This window comes from Furipterus horrens, unplaced genomic scaffold (assembly GCF_987537825.1).
Source record: "Furipterus horrens unplaced genomic scaffold, mFurHor1.1.pri manual_scaffold_10, whole genome shotgun sequence".
In the NCBI taxonomy this organism is placed as follows: domain Eukaryota; kingdom Metazoa; phylum Chordata; class Mammalia; order Chiroptera; family Furipteridae; genus Furipterus; species Furipterus horrens.
The window spans coordinates 81,781,728-81,798,534 of record NW_028327180.1 but is presented as its reverse complement, the minus strand read 5'-3'; the positions used below and the strand labels follow the sequence as shown (position 1 = coordinate 81,798,534).

Genomic DNA, 16,807 nt, shown 5'->3' with positions numbered 1-16,807 from the left:
GATGTAGGGTATAAATGATACATGGGTAAAATAATGAAATAAATAGATATGCTTCTGGTAGGGCAATGGCATGATCTGAAATAGACAGGTGCCTGACTGAGGGCGGGCTTCCTGCAGAGACTCTGCAGGACACATGGCTTCCAGGAAGAAGTGGGGTCATTCTCTTCCCAGTTCTAACATGAGCTGTCATTCCAGGGCTCTAGGGGACCCAGCCCAGACCTTCCCAGCATCCCAAAGTCCTCTCTCCAAACTACATGGCCAATCCCTATGGAAAAAAGGGATCTGTCTTCCTGTTCTTTGACTTCAAACTGGGGTCAAAGGCCTTAGGCTGGTATGAAAATAAATAAAGGCCCTGAGCAGACAAAGGCCATTCTGAAGCCAGCCCTCACTGTAAACACTGGTCTTCCTCTCCTCTGGCCTGAAGCTTCCAGGCACTTCCCTGGGCCCACCATGACCTTACTTGGCCTAATGTCCTGGTGGCTGCAGCAGGGCCTGGTGGCCTTGTAGAAAGAGATGAAGGGGCTTCTGAGGGAAGTCAGAGGTAAGTGTTGGCCTTTTTTCTCTGAAAAAGAAAATGTGTGCACGTATATATTCCCTGTAGGATGACTTGAATATATGCTTACTTAAGCTTATCATAAATTTTATTTTTATAAAGGGTCTTCAGCACAATTTACAAATGACAATAAAGTAGAAATACCTTTATTGTAAATTTCATACAGCTGATTGAGTCTCAGACAATGCACTCATTGATTTATGTGGGACTCTCCTGTGTAGAGTTAACTCCGGGGGTAACAAGTATAGTTTTGGCATGATTATTGGTTGATATTTTCATTAACAAATACATGAAAGTGAAACAAGAAAGAAATTTAAAAATCACTTATTTGTCAATGGTGTGAGTGACTTTTTTTTGAACCCAACAGAATATTTCCTGTTTTGTGTGCTCATCACATGTGACAGCTACAGACAACATGTTGTAAGTAGAATTGGCATTATTAGCATTGCTTTTTAAGTCTATACAATCACCAAAGCCATAAATTAAGACTTGACTTATAACATTTGCAAATTTCTGTGTTATAAATACTGTCACCTTGGTGGATTTCAAGCTTCTAAGGGGAGGCCACCAAATAAGGGGCTGAGGAAGATGTGCGCACCTTTATGCAGCAATTCCACCACGCAGGTGTGAATCACCACAGAGTGCTGATAACAGCGACAGCTACTAACTAATTAGCCAGTGGTGAGTTTTGGGTGTTTATTACCTCATTTTTTGTTTTTTTGCCTTTTTACTTTTTAGTGTTTAATATAATTCAGTTCATAGGTCAGGGTACAAGACATTTGACAAAAATAATCACATCAATTGACCTAGAAGTCAAATGCAAGTAGATATGAATACAATCTCCAAAATCTGTGAACATTAACCATTATTCAAAGTTACACAAGAATTTGAAAGATTAAAGTCTTCTGTGACATAAAGCAATTTAAAATAGTTTCAAGTCTCAGCTGAGCAGGACAGGGTGAAAGAAATAGTGAGAAAGCCCCATTTGGACAGCGAGACAGTGAAAATAGACTCAACAGCAGCCTCCCCCGGCCTGCTGTCCTCCCTGATTGTCTGCATGCGGGGCCAGTTTTAATGTCATTTGCCTCATTATTAATGTCAAAGACTCCTTCTTGGATTTTTTTCATAAGTTCTTTTGCTATATTAATAAACGCCTCTTCCACATTTGAAGCAGTCTTAGCAAATGTTTCTGTGAAGATAAGTCCATGTTCTCATGCAAAAGCTTTTTATTTCTCTTCTAGATGCCAAACCACTTTTATTTCCAATAAGCATAATGATCATTTTGGAATTAGAATGACGGCAGGCATCTTCTAACCAGGTTGTCAAGTGGTTGAATGTATCTCTCCTTGCAACGTCATATCCTAGTAAAGCCTCTACTGCACCTCTGTAGTATATGACCTTGTGATGGAACGAAAGGACTCTTGCCCTGCCATATCCTGTATCTGAAGTTTTATTTGTTTCCCATCAATATTATCATCTAATCACCGAACTCTACACTAATAGTAAGGTCATGCACTGGCTGAAACCTCTTGTCTGTAAACTGTAGCAATGAGCATGATTTACCAATACCCGTGTCGCTGATGATGATGGACTTGAAGAGATAGGCACACACCTTGGCCAAGGCTGCTCTGTGCCAGGGCCTATTACCTTGTTTCAATGTGACATATTTAATCATAAATTTATATTCTTTATATAATTTAATTTTTAATAATGACTGTGTTTAACAACCAGCTCACAAAATTCCTGAAATGTAGCAGTTGGCTCTCAGTGGTGGGTTCGAGCCAGCTCTACCCCACCACTGACCCCAGGCCGGTCAAAGGAGACGAGGTCAAGAGAGTGACAGCGAGGGGGTGTGTGACCCAGAGGGCTGGTGGGTGAGTCAGTGGAAGGCAAGCGGTGAGAGACCCCTCTTGTTCAGGAAGCAAGGGCCTTCTCCAGGAATTGCTTGGCCGTTCAAGTGAGCTTTGCAAAAGTAGTGATTATATGTTTACCTGCCTTGTCAGAGCATTGCCTGGAAATGACCTCGTCCTTAATAGAGTGCAGTGAGGCCATTTCTTCTTTTTTGCTCTTTCCCTTTTTATTTTATTGAAATTGCTTCTGTAGAGGTAATTCTTCTGCATGTGAATTTTTACAATGAAGGCTGGTTCTGCCAGAGTGAACTTTTCTACCGTGGCTCCATTTCTAGTAAGTCTGGTTTTCCTGATGCTCATTTGGTTGATCTCAGCTTTGTCAGGACAGTTTCATTTCTCTATCAATGTTTAGTCATTAACATACTTTGCTTTGTGCAGTACAGCTGTTGTCCTTTTTATTTGGTCTAGTTATTTCAACACAGACAATGAGATACAAATGCCCGGCTACCTTAAGCATCTGTGGCGGCCAAGCGTGGGGCTGGGTAAGGGGCAGATGGGACCAGATCTGAGTGAAACACCATGAGCTCTGTTTTCATCCATAGCAGACGAGCAGATGGCAGATCAGTGGTAATTATCAATGATAAGAACTTGAGAGAAAAGGAGGGATGCAGAGGCCCAAGGTTAAACTCAAAGACATACGTAGGATATATAAAGATTTCCTAAACTGCGCCCCCAGCCTGTGAGCTGTGCATGTAATCCCCCTATGGCATCTCGACCTTGGCAGGCCCTTGGTGCATGAGGGAGGGACTCTGTTAGATCAGTGTGATGCAGCCAAAGACCCCTGGGCTCCGGGTCAGCTCGTCTGAACCCACCTCTGTTACTCCTTGCTGTGTGTGCTCATGCAAATCCATTTCCATCCTAGGGTTCAGTTTTTCCAGCTGTCCAAAGATGGGTTGGTCTCTGAAAGTTCATAGATCCCCTTTGAAGATCTGAAGAGCTCTATGAAATCTACCCTGAGATTTTTGTACACACCCACATTTTGCACAAAAGTTCAAAGTTCGTGGACATTTTAATGTTAAACTTCCCCAAGAATGATGAGTGGAGAACACCCAGCATAAGTGATGTGTCAGGGCTGACATACCGGGATAGGTGATATCTATCTCTTTATCTCTCTATCTCTACCTCTATATCTACATCTATATCTATATCTATCTATATCATCATCTGCTAGGTGATGAGAGCTGCTACACACACTGTTTATTTATAAAAATGGAGAAATCCAGAAATGAAGGATCTGGAACCATTAATATACGTAGCTGGTTCATAATATTTTCATTAATATTATTATTGGTTAAAGCCTAGGCCTTGGAGTTACACTGCCTGGTTAATCACGGTTTCATGCATGATCTTGGGCAAGACACTTAACCATTCTGGACTTTAGTTTCTGCATCTGCAACATGGGAATATTCATGGAACGCATGTCCTAGGATGTTGGATGAAAGTGTTAGGTGTTCAGTTATGTCACCTCCTCTCACCTCTCAAGTGAGCAAATGCTCAAGAGAGTTTTCTATTATGCTAGTGGTAACTCTTACAGCTGGTGGGCTTTGGAGACCATTTAGTTCAAGTCTTTCATTTTTTCCTTTTTTAAAAAGTTAATTTTATCTTTGATTCTAGTTAAACCCTTTCATCTTAGAAAGGAAGAAGCAGAAAAGGGAAGGACCTCACCTGAGGTTGTTACACTCTCCCATGTTAAGGCTGCTGCTCTCTGACATGTCCCTTAGACACTGGGAAGATTTTGCCATTAATATGATGTCATTGGCATACCACTTTCCAATGTGAGAGGAGGCCTTTCCCCTCGGACCTAGTCCCACGTGATTATTTACTGTGTTTGCAGAGCTCTCTGGCACTGGCTGTTTCTGTGTGTGAGTATAGAGGGAATTCACGCAGGCTGGACCCCAGGGGGGATGATTTCTACAAAAGCAATTCGCAAAAGCCTCTGATTCTACCTGGAAATTAGTCACCTCAATTCTAATGACAAGGCTTCTATCACACCAACTTCCATGACTGGCCGCCCCTCCCAGAGCAGGCATTTCAATTGCCCGACTGCAGGGTCAGATGGCTGCTTACTGTCACCACCATGGCAAGAACGGGAGCCACTGGGCGAAACCCTTTAGACTGAATCACCTTTTTATCTGTCTAGGACAGAAGCCTGCTCGAGAGACTCCTGAATTCTACCAGGCACTGGGCAATACAGGGTGGTCCCGTAAAGACGAGGGTTATCTTTGCTGCTGAAGGTACTGTGGATTTTAGAACTGGTAGCATGGCTTGTGCTACCACTCTGAGAAAAGGAGGGGAGCATCCAAATGTGCGCTAAGTAACAGCTATTATCACTGTTACCCTGTGTGCACATACGCTACAATAAGTAACAACCGCCACTATTGGCTGAGCACTTGCTGGGCGTCAGGCACTGCGTGAAGCACCCTGCCTGCTGTTTGATTTCATGCTCAGAATGGCCTTGTGGGAGGTGCTATGAACATCTCCATTTTTCAGAGGGGGAAACCAGGGCCTGCAGCTGTTCAATAAATGGACTAAGATCTCACACCTTGTGAGTAACAGGGGCAGGGTTTGGACTCACAGGTCTGACTCCCGGGCCCATACTCCTCATTCCCGGGCTGCCCTAATCCCTGTTGCCACTGACCTGGCTTCTAAAGCAATCTTGTCTCCAAGTAAACCTGGTCACACTTAAATCTCTGCCTTCCAACCAGTCAACATGTTGTTGTTGTTGTTGTGTTTGTGTGTGTGTGTGTGTGTGCGCGCGCGCGCACAAGGGCCAACCCACTTGTGAGGGGAAGTAAGGACATTTACAGATGGGAAACCAAGGCTCAGAGGTCACCTGTTTGCATCTCTAGAGAGAAACTGCTGGTCATCTTAATGACGATATTTTACTGATCACCAACAGTGGATGTATTTGAAATGGCCAATGTCCTAGCTGGAAAGCGGGACTGTAGGTGTGACTAGAGACAAGAATAAATCAGAGAAAAGGAGCAAACAGAGCAGCCCACCCCATTCCTGCTCATTCTGCCATAAAATCTCACTTCACCGCTGTCTTTGTTTCCCCTGGATGGTTCTTCTAGGAGAGATGCAGAGAAAACCAATTAAAGGAGGCGCAGGCTGAGTGAGAGAAAGGCTGTCTGGCAGTGACGCAGGAGGAGAAGCAGCCTGTACCCAGTCCAACACGCACACGTACCACATGCCCACCCAAGGAGCCCACTCCTTTCTTTTATTTTTTATCCTCACCCGAGGGCCTTTTTTTTTTTTTTTTTTTTCATTGCTTTTAGAGAGAGAAGAAGGGAGAGAGAGAAATATCGATGTGAGAGAGAAACATCGATTGGTGGCCTCCCATAAGTGCCTGGACTGGGGATCAAACCTGCAACCTAGGTTTGTGCCCTGACTGGGAACTGAATTCACAACCTTTCGGTGATGGGATGACGCTCCAACCAACTGAGCCACCCAGCCAGGGCCCATTCCTTTCTCTTACATGTAGTGTGCATGGGTTGACCCATAGCGAAGGTTCCTAAATATTCTGATTGCTCCATAGCTCTACCACTGTAGCCCATTCCAGCTGCTTCTGAGTCCCAGATCATTGAACCTCTTGGTTCTCTGAGACTGCCTCTTGGGCCCCTGTACAAAACCCTCTGATAGGGTAATGCCCAGCGTCTATACACTGGAAGGATGGCACAAAATCTCAACAGACTGGGAAACCACCAGGGCAAGCTGGACAATACAGAATTGTGGCAATGTCGTAGTCGGCAGCCGTCCATCTGGAGAGACGATGGTGTAGCTTCTTAAGAGTCTATCTGCACCGCCAAGAATGGTTGTGCAGTCCGACTCGGGAGTGACACGGTATCTGTCTCCTCCCGTGTTGAATCGACATCTTGCGATGATGCTGGAGTGTCCTCTCCAGTGAAGCTGAAGCTACAGAGCCTCGAGAGATGATGGTGTAGCTTCTTGAGAGTCTATCTGCACCGCCGAGAATGGCTGTGCAGTCCGACTCGGGAGTGACACGGTATCTGTCTCCTCCCGTGTTGAATCGACATCTTGCGATGACGCTGGAGTGTCCTCTCCAGTGAAGCTGAAGCTACAGAGCCTGGGCAGGGCGATATGGAGGGTCTGCTGTTGCCCATGCAGCAGACCCCCCCTCTCTTCGCAGCTGAAGGGTCCAAGGGAAAGACGGAGTCAATACAGCTTGGCTTCAGGTGTGCCGCAGGAGTTGCCGGTGTTGACTACAACGTCAAACTGCCTTAGGGACTCCGGCTCCGGATTTTCTGTCGGGGTTTACTCCCTTAGCCTTTCCCCTGAAGAGGTATGCCGCAAGGCAGTGGAGGTTTTTTGGAGTCAGAGTTTTCCTTCTCTGATGTGCCCTGACTGGAAGATCGAACCAGCGACACTTAGCTCGCAGGCTGACGCTCAATCCACTGAGCCAAACCAGCCAGGGTTTATTGTGGCAATGGCTGCACTTATATCAATATGCAATCTGAAAATGTCAGCACTTTGCAATCTCCCAAACTCAGATGTAAGTCTCTCCCCCAGGGTGACCCACAAGGGGACACAGTTCTGATGGCCAAACTCTGGCTCCTGCCTAACAATTCAATGACTGTGCGTGATTTCTGGACGTGTGGGAATTCAGAGACCTTCCCTGCTACGAGTCTGCCACCTGAGAGCCTGTCTAGGTGCAGCTCTCAGCTCTGGGCACCAAGCATCTGTGAGGCATTAACACATGAACAATCACGTCCCTGTTTTGAGTCATGGCTCTTTCAACTGTAAAGTGGGGATAATAAATATCTCTAAAACAATATTATTGTAAAATTAATGAGTTAATGTGTTTAAAGCACTCAACCCGGTGCCTGGACTATAGGAGATACTAACTAAATTATGTCTGTATTTAAGCCTATGACTTCATCCAGAAAAACAGACTTCTTCAGTGACTCCAAAAAGAACCTAGAGAAGTTCAAGAAAAATTTACAAAACAATAGCAAATTCTTCCATGACCCAAAACATTGTTTTGTGTGTGCTGTGTGTGTGGTTAAGGGTTGTTTTTATTCCCTTATGTTTTGGCTCAGCGGGGCACAATAGACCAGATAAACCAGCATCCCAAATCCAAAGACAAAAGCAAAGTGAGAACCCCTGAAAATTAGTAATGATGATTTTATTTTTTGAACCATAAGAGTGAACATGTGATCTGACCTAGGATCTCTGTGCTCTTCTTTGGTATGAGAGGCAGCTTACAAGATGCATTTTGATACAGAATTGTAATTTCTAAAAAATTTCTGTGATTTATGGGACAGATTACAGTGATCTCTCCTTATCTGTGGAGGATACATTCCAAAAGCCCCAGTAGATGCCTGGAACTGTGGATACTAACAAAACCTACATACCGTCAGCCCTAGGTATTGGCAGGGAATTGGTTCCAGAACCCCTGATAGATACCAAAATCCTCAGATGCCAAGTACTGTGTGTGGAATGGTGTAATATTTGCATATAACCTACGCAATCCTCTCATATACTTTAAATCATTTCTAGATTACTTATAATACCTAATACTATGTAGATGCCATGTAAATAGTTGTTGTTAACTGTATTATTTAGGAAAAAATGACAAGAAAAAAAATCTGTCTGTGTTCTTAGATCTAACTACATAGTACAAGTCCGCAACAATTAACTTTGTTTTTCAAATATTTTCAATCCATGGATGTGGAACCACCACATGAAGGCTAACTGTATACTATGTTTTTCTCTCTACATACTTTCCTATGATAAAGTTTAATTCATCAGTTAGACACAATAAGAGAGTAACAACAATAACATAATGAAATAAAACAATTATAACAATATACTGTAATAAAAGTAATTGGAAGGTGATTTCTCTCTCAAAACATGTTTTGTACTGTATGTATGGCATGGATACACTGGACAAAGGGGTGATTCACGTCCCAGGTGGGATGGAATGGGATGTTATGGGACATTGCAAGATTTCATCGTGTTACTCAGAACGACATGCAATTTAAAACTCATGAATATTTCTGGAATTTTCCATTGTATAATTTCTGGCCTCTATTGACTATGGGAAAGTGAAACTGCAGATAAGTGGGCACTACTGTACTTGAAATCAGGATAATTTTTTAAAATATGATTACTAGAGCTATAAACCCATAGTCATTGACCTGTAATTACAGTCATGTTTATAAAACTAATTTTAAAATATATTTTTAAAAACTCAACCTTATTGTTTCACAACCAGTGCAAACCTTTGCAAATTCAATAGGCAAAGTATTCTGAATTCAGAATTTAATTCTGAGGCATTTAAAACAAAACCAGCTACCTGTGAGCCTTTGCCAACACAGGGCAAGGTCTTGTAGTAGTTGTGAGTATAAATGACTTGTGAGAGCAGCTCAGGGCCATAGAAACTTGTCAAGGGATCTGAGGCAAAGTTCCAGTTCTTAACGGTGCATAAATTAAGTCACTCCCAAACGTTGTGATAACACCTTATTATCTCTCTACATCTGGTGGGTTGATTGGGTGCGTCCGGGCAGTTCTCTCTTGGGGTCTCTAGTGTGGGAACAGTCCGTGGTGGCTGGGGCTGGAGTAATCCAGAGGCTGGGCTGGGCTGGGCCATCCAAGATGGTGCCGTCCTGGGGCTGGTGGCTGAGGCTGGCTGTTAGCTGGGAGCTCAGCTGGGGCTGCGGTCAACCAGAGCGCCAAGACATGGCTTCTTCTCTATGTGGCTTGGGCTTCTTGCAGCACGATGGCTAGGATCCAAAGGTGAGCATTCTAAGAACTAGATTCTAGGAGATTAAAGCGGAAGGCTGAAAGACTTCTTACAACCTCGTTTCAGAAGTCACACGGTATCACCCCACTGCACCCTGTTGTGTACACGGGTCTAGCCGAGATTTGGTGTGGGAGAGGACTTCTCAGCAGTGTGAATACTGGGCCATGTGGTTCACTGGGGGGGGTCATCTTTGAAGTCTAGAAACCAAATGGGCTTTACAAGACCAGATAGCACTTCCACCTAGGGTCAGATTTTTGGAAATTATTTTCATTTCCATGGAAAAAGGAAAACGATGCTTCATTACCCATTTTCATAAAATCCAGTTGGTTTTCTTGAACCTTCCACCACGTAGCTCCTAGCATGCAGAGATTTCTTATCTAATAGGGCCAAAAGAAATCAGCCTGACCTCTAAGAGACGCAGAAAGGATATGAGGCAAGTCACCGCTGTCCCCAAATGGGCATACATGACTCAGGCCTCTCTGTGGGCATCTGCAGGAGAGGCAGAAGTGGGCAGGGCCTCCCCTTTGGGTGCACTCAGTAAAAAAGCTTACTCTAGGCCACAGAGTGGAGATCTTAGGTGAGAAAACCCATGAGCTAATGAACCCCCTCCATTTCTGGTTGAGGGCTGGACGGAGGACGTGACTTGGCAAGCTTCACACACTAGTTGAGTAGTGTGGGAGTGACCAGAATGTTGTTCATCTGTCTTAACCTCATGATTCTCACTAAATCACTCCGCCTCCTTCACAGTAAGTTTTCCCTTTGTTTCTGTAGTGGTTCCTGGCATCTAGTTGTTTCAGTCTTGTACAGTAAGGCTCTGAGAAAAGAGCCATAAATGAGCCCGAGACCATGGGTGTGAAGACCACACAGGTCTGTGCTGGGACAGGGCTGAGAGCCAGAGGCCCAGTCTGATCTCTCTCTGAATAAGCCATGAGAAGCTTTCAATTTAGGTAAATAATCCCATGTTAATTTATGCACTCAGCAAATAATTATTAGGTTCCTTCAATGAGCAAAACTCCCAAAGTCCCTGACCTCTGGGAATTTACAATCCAGTGAGAATATTCTTGAACATTCTCAATGGGGGAAAGTGGAAACGATCTTTGTTCAGAACAAAGATAGTTGGCAATTATGTATTTTTTTCCCCTCCACATAGATGAGTTACAATAATCCAAATTTAAATTAAATTTAATTTGGAGGCATTTGCTTCACATGTTTTTCTAAGAAGTGAGACTAATAAAGTGATAATCGAATGGATCTTATAAAATAAAGAAGTTTAAATTGGAGAATTAAGCATAATGAATTCCCATGAAAGAGATTAGTTACTAAATTAATTTTCCAAAAATCATTTCATAAACAATAACTCCTTGGCATAAAACTGGAGTCTTTGAAAACTCTGCCTCTCCTCAGAATTCTTGATATGACCTCATCTTATTGCATTGTTAAATAATCTCAACCCTTTTGGGTGTAACTGATTTAACAAGTTAACACTTGGTACTGTTTAGACAACGTGCGCCTTAGAAGAGCAAGACGGAGCAGGACTGGGCGTGGGAATGGGACCCAGGCCCCTCGTGTCTAGTTGCCTGAGCAATTCCTGCTCTCCAGTTTGGCCCATGACACCTACAAGTCATCCAAACAAACGGCTTAAGAATTTGTCAAAGGACACCTGTTATTTAGTCAAACCTGTGGTAAGCATAAATAATTTGATGAAAGTCCATTATTCTAATCATCACTCATCAAACATTTATTGAGGACTCCGGATGTGCTGGGCAATATGCAGTAATATGGCTAATAGAGGCCCATAGCCTGGCAGAGCTTTGCTTCCATTGGGGCAGAGACACACACACAAAATGAGTGAAGGTGGGAACCAGGCACATGTGACAGGGAGTGACTGGGGGTCACTTTCAATGGGGTGATTATTCCATCATGGTGGGGACTGGCCTAAAACACGTTGACTGTATCTGGTCACTGCTCACAGCAGCCTGGGGAAGAAGGTTGTGCAGCGTAATGAGCACACAGGCCACAAGGTCGGAGATTCTGAATTCTCCAGTTAGCTTTGCCACTAGTCACTTTGTGTGGCCTTGGCCTTTCAGGGCCTCCACTTCCTGTCATTAAGAACTAGGACCTGGTGGAAAGTCTGGAAGTTTCTTTTAGTTCTCACATTTAATAATCACATGATCCGTGCTATTAGATTTAAAGAGCACCTGGGATTGATAAGGTTGCCCATAGAAATTTAATCTCACTAGTCACATCTGTATTCTTATTAATACTTAATGATTCCAGAGCACCTTCCCATACACTGTTCTCTGCATCTTCATGAAACCTTGCAGAGACGAAGACACTGAGGATTAAAGAAGCTCAGCAACATACCCAGTGTCACCTGGGTAGATTGGTTAAGTTTGGGTCAAAACGCCCTGCTCCAATGACAAGAGTTCCTTTCTTTTTAAGGCTGAATAACATCCTGTTGTGTGTTTATACATATATAACCTCACATTGTCGTTACCGGTAGACACTTATGTTGTTTCTATTTCTATATCTTGGCTATTCTGAATAACGCCTCAATGAACCCAAAGAAAATTCTGCTGTTTGCAAGAACATGGGAGGACATGGTGCTAAATGAAATAAACGAGACCCAGGAAGACAAATATTGCATGATGTCACTTATGTGGGGAGCCCAAAAAACGCCGAACTCTTAAAAGCAGAGAGGATAGTAGTTGCAAAGTGTTCCGGGTGTGAAGTTTTAGCTATGAAAGATGCATTGGTTCTGGGGCTTCCACGTGCAGTGTGGTGACTACAGTCAATACCATATTATACACCTGAAATTTGCTAAGAGAATAAATCTTAATTGTTTTGCTCTATGTAAAGTATACCTTCATAGCCAGACTGCCTCAAAAAAGTCATAACATCTATTTATGTGTTTTGATTTTAAAACGTTTTGAGTGAATAGCTTTCTTTCAGAAAAACACCCCATTCTTATGTACTGTTTATTTTCTGCGGATGGCATATTGGGTCAAAACTAAAAATAGTTCCATCAAGAAGAATTTCCATTAACCAGATCAGCTTGCCCAAGTTGGGGAACCATGAAAAATAGTTTAGAAATAATCAACAAGTAAACCTTTCATGGCTTTAGTCCCTAGGACTCACTCTCTCTTCTCTGTTTTGTAAACGTTTAAAACACTCCCTCTATAATCCATTACAATTCTAGCATCCTCCCTCATTTTGACCATATATAGATGCTGTCCACAGATGGAAGTGGGTGGAGCAGCAAGCACGCAGGATCCGACAGGAAGTAGACGTTTCCTTCAGAATAGCAGTTGTTTGAGGGCAGGTACCAACAATAAATTGACTTAACGGACCAAACATGGTTCTTTGAGGACAGGAGTACCCACAAAACTGGTAAGGAAATGTGAATATTTACCTTTCGGGGACTCATGCTGACAAATTTCTTTCCACATCCCTACCTGAAAGACCAAGCCTTTGGAAAAATATGAAACACGGCCCAGTCTAGATGAGGCAGAGGACTGAGTCTTAGTCAAAGGAATGCACCGATTCATGCACCTTCTTCTTTTCTCTTTCCTGGCAGCCCTTCCTCATGAGTCATGAGCCCAGGTCCGGGCCTCAGGACTCTTCCCCATGTATTGTGGCTCTCGGGCAGTCACCCCCAGCCCACTGCAGTGGACGCACGCTCACAGGGCCTTTGGACTGTGAAAAGGAGAAGGCAAAATCGAAACTGGCTTAAGTAACAATAATGAAATAAAGAATGTGCTGGTTCATGTGACTTAAGAACCAAGCCGGTTCCAAGAACAGGTTGACAGTCTTCAAAGGTGTTGCCATCCCCTGTCTCTGCCTCCCTCTGCTCCTAGGCCTTGTGCGGTTTCAGTGTGGGGCCCAGCAGTTCTTTATCTGACATTCCTCCTCCCCCGGGTGTGATGGCAACAGTAAAGGAAGCATCTTATTTCCCAATACTTTGCACCAAAGCCCGTGGCCCGATGATCTTCGGGACAGGGTAGAGTTCTACTGCTGGGCCAGTCTGGGATACCTGGACCCAGTGCTGAAGCACATGGACTGGGACAATGGGGAGGAGCAGGAAACTCCCCAAATAAGAAAGTAGACTATTGTTACTGGAAGGGCAACGTTTGCATCAGCGAGATGAGACCAGTGTTTCTTACCTCATCTGAGGTCTGGTTACTCAGAGCAGTTTAAGTAGGAGGAAGGAAGCTACATTTAATTTCTTGTAACATCCAGCTGGGTAAACTGAGTCCATGGGTTCAGTCTACACCTGAGTTTGTTTCTTGGAGCTCCTTGCTCTCTGCCTTTTGCAGGTCATATTCCACTCAGGACCTGGCCGGTTCCCTCTACCGCTATATCCCAGGTCATGGTCACCTTCACACTTCACAGCCCAGGTCACCTTCTCTAGAAGAGACAAGGTGGGAGCTTCTTAAAATGACCTCTTATCAGAAAAGGTAAGTGACAATTTTTTTTTAAGAAAAGGAAACAAATGAAGCAAATTAAAACAAAATATAGAACTCAAAATTTCTTAACAGGACATAGTGTACAGAGCATGTAGTTTCATTCAGATGAAGTACAGCCTCATCCTAGATCACATTCCAAATGTCAGAGCAACAGGAGACCCTTGAGAAGTCCTCTAGTTCAGCCTCATTATCCCATAGATGAGGGTGATGAGGGAAGGGGACATTTCCCCAGAGTTAACATCAGCATCGTGCCTGTCAGTTTCAGAGCTGGCTCAGCCCAACACTAGTTCTGTTTCAGATTTGAGGCTTTTTCTGCTCCAGCCTTTGAAAATGATCTTTCATGTGGCCACACATGTTCAAATAACTCATTTTTAATTAAAAAAAATATTTTTAGCAATTTATATGACCAGATAATGCGTTCTCATTGTTCCCAAATTAAAAGTGAAATAAGGAATGACACAAAAGCCTGCCTCTCTCCCCTGCCCCCATTTCCTCTATCCACAGGCACAACTTTCTATTGGTTTCTTGTTTATTCTCCCGGGAATATTTTGTGCATATACAAACAACTCAATGACATACCAACTCCCCATTTAAAAAAGTGATAGCGCACAATATACTCTCTTTTGCATTTTGTTTTTCCCCCCACTGGGGTGCTGACTTTGGAAAACTTCCCAATGAGTGTGCAACGTGCATCCTCATTCATTCATGATGATTTCCAGTGTTTTGCTGTTATAAACAACACCACAGCAAGTCACTTTATAACTATGTCATTTCATGTGCTCATGATCATATATGTGAGATAAATTCCTCAAAAGTGAAACAGCAGAATCTTGAGGGTATGTGTATATTTGTCATTTTAATAGTTGTTGCTAAAGTCACTATAGACGCTTATCAAATTTGAGAGTGCCTCTTTCTTTGGATCCTCACCAACACAGCCTATTAGCAAACGTTTCATCTTTGCATATTTGATAGTAATGAGATGGTATCTCAGTGTGTTTCAATTCGACTATAGAAATACGAACATTAATAACTGAAGCTGCCTTCTTCATTTCTCCTGAATCCCATTTCCAGGATAATTTCCATAACCAATCTGATGATAGTGATTCATTAGGTATATTTACACCTTGTCTTCACTCCCAATACACCATTGACATTTAAAACGTACAGATCTGCCTCATTCATTTGTACAGCAGATATTTCCTGAGTATTTATCAGATTGTGGAATTTGGAGATAAAGTCCTAAACCAGACACAATCCCTGTCTCGGGGAGTTTATATTCCAGTTGGGAAAACATTTAAAAATTGGGTGAACAACTAGATTCTCGTTGAAGAGAATTTAAGTGCTCTGAAGGATAATACAGGGTGACGTGGTATAGGGGTCTGAGTGGGGACAGAATGACCTGCCCCTCCTCCACCTCCCCAAGATTGTTATGAGCAAACAGTACTCTAACATACTTGCTATTAATAGTAGCAATTTTTTACTTGTTAGTTGTGGCCTGAATTGACCCGTTGCTTTGGTGTTATGTAGACAGAACTTTCAGATCACCATTAAAACTGCTCCAGAGGCGCTTGAGCTCGAGACAGAAAAAGCCATTCCTGGTGCCCTCTGAGCTAAACACCCAAATGTCGGTCTCGTTCCCGAGGACACGAGCGGGACTCAGTTAAGGGAATACCCTCTCCTCCTTTTCACCTGACTCGATAAACAACTGATGGCCTGCCGTAGGGTTAGAAAACCTTTAGATTTGGGATCTAGCCCAGTTACATCACATGGATTAGATGCTCAGAGGACCAGGTCAAGGGAGCTATGTTTCTGTTTCCTACCCTGTGTCTATGACTTTGGCCTTAGCAGAGAAAGGCTGGACCAGAGAAGCGGCTTCCAACTGACTTTTTCTTCAGCAGTGGACCTTATATGACACACGAACTTTCAAATGGAACCCCTAAACAGAAGAAAAACAAGGCTTACTTAAGTTCATTAAATCGTCCTTAAGAGGCAACACATCATCGTTTGCTGAATTCAGAAAGCACTGAAGAATCTCAGAATTCCTCAAAATGTAGTTTTGATCTAGTCTTTCCCCTTCTATTTTCTGTGCAGCCCAGAAGATCAAGCGGCTTGCCAAGGTCACACAGTGAGACTGGTAGCATCCAGTCTTTAGAACGTGTTGCCGCCAATAGAACGCGAACTCTGCCCTTGAGACGTACAGACCTGCATCCTCAGCAGGCCTACCACACTGTAGGGTCTTGGTCAGTAGAGATAAGTGAATGAACAAGTCTTGCTGAGGAGCTTGTTCGGTGCCCGTGTCCCTGCCCTTAGCTCTGGGACTAGGTCTGAGAATAAGGCTGACCCACGCGGCTCCTTCCCTTATGGAGCTTAGGTATAAACAAGGACTTGGACCTGAAACAAATGATCACAGGAGGTTAAGAAATAACGACAACCATGGCTGTTTGGAGACAGGAGGACAGGAGCTAGGCAAGCCTCAGAGGCTGCACACCGGAGGGAGGAGGGTCACCCCTTAGGCCCACCTGGTCCCTCCTAATGTCCTGTCTTGCTTCAGAGAGCTGGGCTCTGTCAGCTTGGCTAAGGGTGTGCCTGAGGCATGCCTGAGGGAAGGCAGTGACCTCAGCTCCTCAGAGGTAGGAGCCAGCCAGGCTCAGTCACACCTACAGTGAAGCTGTCTCTGCCTGGAGTCCTGGGCCAGGCAGGGAGCGGCCAGGTAGTGAGTCTCCATCCACCAGCTGTATGCTGTGTTCCCTGAGCCCCTCCCCCACTCCTCCACCCCAACACTGTCAGTCTCTGCCCAAGATGTTCTTTCTGCCTGGGATGGCCACTTCTGCCTTTCATTCCCTGTCAAAGTCCTTTCCACCCTTCAAGGTGAAGTTTAAGTGCTACCCCCTTCAAGGAGTCTGCCCTGATTACCACCTGATCCAGGAAGAAGTGAGGGCTCTTTCTTCTGGCCTCATATAGTGCTCAGTCTCTCCCTCCCTTGTGCAAGGACAGAAGCAAATTATGGGTTCCTTGGGATGTGTTCAATCATGCATCCACTCATGCCACAGCTATTTACTGAGCACCTACTGTGGGCCAGGGGTTATAGGCAAGGTCTCTGCTTTCATAAAGT

The 16,807-nt window shown here is 44.0% G+C and overlaps 1 pseudogene; it reads right to left on the bottom strand.

Moving 5' to 3' along the window:
* Positions 1–1,565: 1,565 nt before the first annotated feature.
* On the bottom strand, positions 1,566–4,175 carry LOC150000839 (ras-related protein Rab-2A-like; annotated as a pseudogene).
* Between the last annotated feature and the right edge of the window lie 12,632 nt (positions 4,176–16,807).